At 33.7% G+C, this 5,000-nt stretch overlaps 1 non-coding gene across 1 annotated transcript in view; it reads left to right on the forward strand.

Moving 5' to 3' along the window:
• The first annotated feature begins 3,986 nt into the window (after positions 1-3,986).
• The window catches only part of LOC135087559 (small subunit ribosomal RNA), a 1,903-nt gene continuing 889 nt past the window's right edge, over positions 3,987-5,000 (forward strand). Inside the window, exon 1 of the ribosomal RNA XR_010260869.1 lies at positions 3,987-5,000. This exon is cut by the window's right edge and continues 889 nt beyond it. This is a non-coding gene — a ribosomal RNA (small subunit ribosomal RNA).

A 5,000-nucleotide genomic window follows, 5' to 3' on the forward strand; every position in this document is an offset into this window, starting at 1 on the left:
TTTTTTGTGCAGCTACTTTTATTTAAAATGAATAATGATTGTAATGTTTTTTTTTTTATGACATAAATAAAATTTTAAATTTAAAAAAATGTAAAAATTGAAAATAGATGACATTGAATACAATATTTTATTTTTTCTTTTTTATATTACATTTAATAAATAATTAAAATAATGAACGATAATTTAAAAGTAATATATTTATTTATGCATTTATTTCACTACTCAAATTCGTAGTATATGTTACGGTTAATGTGATAAATTGAAAATTATGAATAATCGCCGGTTGTTATGTATAATTACCGACAGGCTTGGTAAAAGTGATAAATTAATCACATTTATCAGTGATTATTACATAATGTAACCTTAATACTAACAAATACCATAAAAGAGAGAACACCGGCTCGTGTACAGCGCTCATGTACAGCCTCACATTTTGATATCATATATTAAATATAATTTGGCAAAATGAGTTTGGAATGTTTTTTTGCATAACATTACTTTGCCATATTTAGTTTATACACACATAAATGATCTCATATTAATCATCACATTTACCAAATCATGAGGTAATTATTCATAATAACCGGCGATTATTCATAATTTTCACATTTATCACATTTACCGTAACATATAAATTATTACTAATTTTTATAAAATTTCGTTGTGTAGAAAATAAATATAATATTTTTCGTACTCGAGCGACACCTATCGAACCGCTGGCGTGTGTGAAGAAATTACGTGGGTGCCTGCCACTAGCGAGAGGTGCGCAATTGTTTCAATAGATGGCGCTTTAGCAGTATTTCTTGGGTAGTGATGTAGCATAACATTCTGTAGATTCGAGTATCGATATTATTTTATTTGTAGTATTATGAATAATATCAAAAAATAATAATAATAATATTATTATTATCATCAAATTAATAAATATTTTTAAAATGTAAAAAATGTCGATGTCTATAATCAGTTGATAAATTAACGATAAAATTAAATAATGCTACTGTATGTAAATAAGCAATATATTATACTGTTGTTGGTATTTATTTTCACAAAATACGTATACTTGCATAATAATGAATGATTCTGTGTGTTGTGTTATTATTAAATTTATACATAATTTAACTCTTTATTCACTATCGACTGTTACACGTCACTACCCGAGAAATGTTGCTAAAGCGCCATCTATTGGGATAATAGCGCACCTCGCGCTAATGGCACCCACGTAAGCGGACAGTGAAGTTCGGTCGGTTCCCGACAGGTGTCGCCCGGGCGCGGAAATATTAAGTCCTTGTCTCAATCTACACACAAAATTGAATTTAAATCATACCTAATAGTAATAATAATATAATTTACTGTGCAATAATTTGGGTACTTACATAACACACTTTTCAGTAATCATTGCAATAATAAAATTATATTATCACCACTACAGTCTTGATTTTTAATTCGACGAAATTTGACAGCTGTAATTTTTTGACAATTCAGATGTATTAAACCTCTTTTTGCTTTGAATTGTTGGAATAAAGGTAATAAAAATATGAAACTGAATTACATCAAGTACAACTAACAAGTATGATTGTTATTGTTTTTTTTGTGAATTCAATGTACACTAATTATTATGTACATTTTAGAGATTGAATAGGAAAAAAAAAACGCGTTTTTAACACAGTAAAACAACATAATAATAATTATTATGTTTAAAAATAATGTTAATATCATAAACGAAAATATATATTGATGATCATCAATTATCATTGTCGTCATCATAATCAACTTGGATTATAAAATTGGCATCTTGTTAAATTAGCTATTTTATGAAACGAAGATTTTACTAACAAAGATTTACATAAAAAAAGGTTTGTAACCTATGGATATTGGCCAGCGAGTCCAGTAATAGAAAAATTATGTCCTTAATTTTATTGTAACTTCAAAAATATGACAATAAAAACTCAAATAAGCATTTTAAAAGGATCAGTACATTTTTAAATTGAAACCTTAAATTCTTTGAAGGTTTATTTTTTAATTTGTGGAAATGCTCTCCATTTTTTATTAGTGGAAATGTTTTAATGTTGGCAACACTTCTAAAATGTCAAAATTCCGTGTAATTAAAAATCTAATCAGACTTCAGGTACCGATAGTGTTGTACATTTTGTCTATTCTAGACAAATGTCTTAAAAACTTGGTGCAAAACGACGTTATTAATTAGAATTTTAGGTCGTCCAAAGTTTTAAGTAATTTCAGGGATTACAAATTAGTTTGATTTATATTAATATAAAATTGCATAATTACATATTTAACACACTCAAACATTTTAAGTGCAAAATTTAATTATGTACTTAACTTTTTAAAAGGCCTAATTTTATACACCTACTATGGTATATGTTTATTAGTTAAAGTTTTGAATAGTTTTGAATATTTATCATATACATACCACAGTCAACTCAATTAGTTTTTTTGTTTGTTTTTCCAACAAATCACGAAATAGGAAAAAATGTATCAAATACAACTAAAAATCTTAATTTCTTTATTAAAAATGTCGTGATTTCGAATTGTAATAATAATGATTTCGAATTAACAAAAATCATTTAATATTTTTTTGTTATTAATACGAAAGTTTTTTTTTTTTTTAATTAATTATTTTATTGTATTTATGTGTTATAAATATTTGTAATTTTCCTATTTCGTGATTTATGGGGTGTCGCTTTTAACACTTTAATCGCAATCAATTATTTTTTTTCTGTATCATCTTTTTAATTAAAAAAAAAAAAGGATTATCTAATCTAACCTAACCTAACCTAACCTAACCTAATCTAACCTAACTTTTTAAAGTTTAATATATTTTTTTAAATTATTAATTATCTGGTTATACATATAGGGGGTGTGTCACTTTGAATTTTTTTTTTTTTTTTTTTTTTTTTTTTTTTTTTTTTTTTTTTTTTTACACTTAGCGTTTAAAGCTGCGCGTGCGCAGCAGCGTACGAGCATAGCGTTAAAAATGTTTCTTTTCCATTCGCGGCTTCCACTCGAGAACCGAGAGAGTGTACAGACAAACGCAACGTCGGCGGCGACCGGCCGAGCGAGATCAGTAACACAGCGACCGCCGTGCGCAGAGCGCGCGCGCACGCTCAAATGTATTATAAACATGATGCGCGCGCGCACACTCTGCGTACGACGGATCGGTGCGTTTATAAGTTGTGTTTTAAAGCAAAGTGGTGAAAGAGTTGATGAAACTTTAACTTTTTCACTCTGTATGTACACTCTGTTGGCGTCTGAGGTTTCGGATGTTCAATGAGATTGACGGGACTTAGTTAGTGTGGCTCATTGGACGCTTGTTAAACTTTGTAGATCTACGGATGGGTTGTATGATCGAATTCGTAATAAAGATCTGTCTCACTCGGGCAATGTGTCCGCGCTATGTGCAGTCATCTGTGCTTGCATACGCGCTTCGACTGGCCACTTTTTAATACGCTTCGTTGTAACGCTTCCCGCCACATTAACCTTACATAAGGGCGATGATGGCTTTTTAGCGTTTACATCAGCGTATCGAATATGTGTATATTTTTATGTATTCTATAGCACACACTCACAACACGCAAACATTTCAACTATGTATGTCTCTGTAGTGATGGTGTCGACAAATCGTGAGAGGTAGGGTGGTTTTTCCAACACCGGGCTGACATATCGTTCATGATACGAAATTTGTTAGATTTTATTATTATAAAATGTGATGAATGAATGTTATGTCTATGCGAACGTTCAGTGTGGGCGCCTCTGTGAGCGCTATGTGGGTGTGTTTTTTAGCATTCTATATTAATTTATAGAGTGTTGCAAAGACTCGCCTCACGACACACGTTGTAACTGCGAACAGTGTACACAGTAGTCAAGCCCAGTTCGGTCGGTCAAACGTCGAATTGGGCTATAGACACCAAACACACTCTTCGTTAATATTCTTTAACGAGAGAGCTATCATATGTATAATATGTGTAAGCTCCCTGGTTGATCCTGCCAGTAGTTATATGCTTGTCTCAAAGATTAAGCCATGCATGTCTCAGTGCAAGCCGTATTAGGGCGATACCGCGAATGGCTCAATATATCAGTTTTGGTTCCTTAGATCTTACTCAGTTACTTGGATAACTGTGGTAATTCTAGAGCTAATACATGCAATCAGAACTCTGACCAGTGATGGGACGAGTGCTTTTATTAGATCAAAACCAATCGACGGAGGGCCTCGCGTTCGAAGTCGTTAATTTTGATGAATCTGGATAACTTTTGCCGATCGCACGGTCCAGCACCGGCGACGCATCTTTCAAATGTCTGCCTTATCAACTTTCGATGGTAGTTTCTGCGACTACCATGGTTGTCACGGGTAACGGGGAATCAGGGTTCGATTCCGGAGAGGGAGCCTGAGAAACGGCTACCACATCCAAGGAAGGCAGCAGGCGCGCAAATTACCCACTCCCGGCACGGGGAGGTAGTGACGAAAAATAACGATACGGGACTCTTACGAGGCCTCGTAATCGGAATGAGTACACTTTAAATATTTTAACGAGGAACAATTGGAGGGCAAGTCTGGTGCCAGCAGCCGCGGTAATTCCAGCTCCAATAGCGTATACTAAAATTGTTGCGGTTAAAAAGCTCGTAGTTGCATTTGTGCGCCGCGCTGTCGGTGCACCGCATCCGCGGTGATACTGACACGTTTGCGGAGCATATCGTCGGTGAGCCGACGGTCAAACGTCGGTTCAATATCAAAATCCTATCGCGGTGCTCTTCAGTGAGTGTCGAGATGGGCCGACAATTTTACTTTGAACAAATTAGAGTGCTCAAAGCGGGCTCAAAATGCTGCTTGAATATTTCGTGCATGGAATAATAGAATATGATCTCGGTTCTATTTTGTTGGTTTTCAGAACTCCGAGGTAATGATTAATAGGGATAACTGGGGGCATTCGTATTGCGACGTTAGAGGTGAAATTCTTGGATCGTCGCAAGACGAACATCAGCGAAAG

The sequence above is a fragment of the Ostrinia nubilalis genome, unplaced genomic scaffold, assembly GCF_963855985.1.
Source record: "Ostrinia nubilalis unplaced genomic scaffold, ilOstNubi1.1 SCAFFOLD_41, whole genome shotgun sequence".
Lineage (NCBI taxonomy): Eukaryota > Metazoa > Arthropoda > Insecta > Lepidoptera > Crambidae > Ostrinia > Ostrinia nubilalis.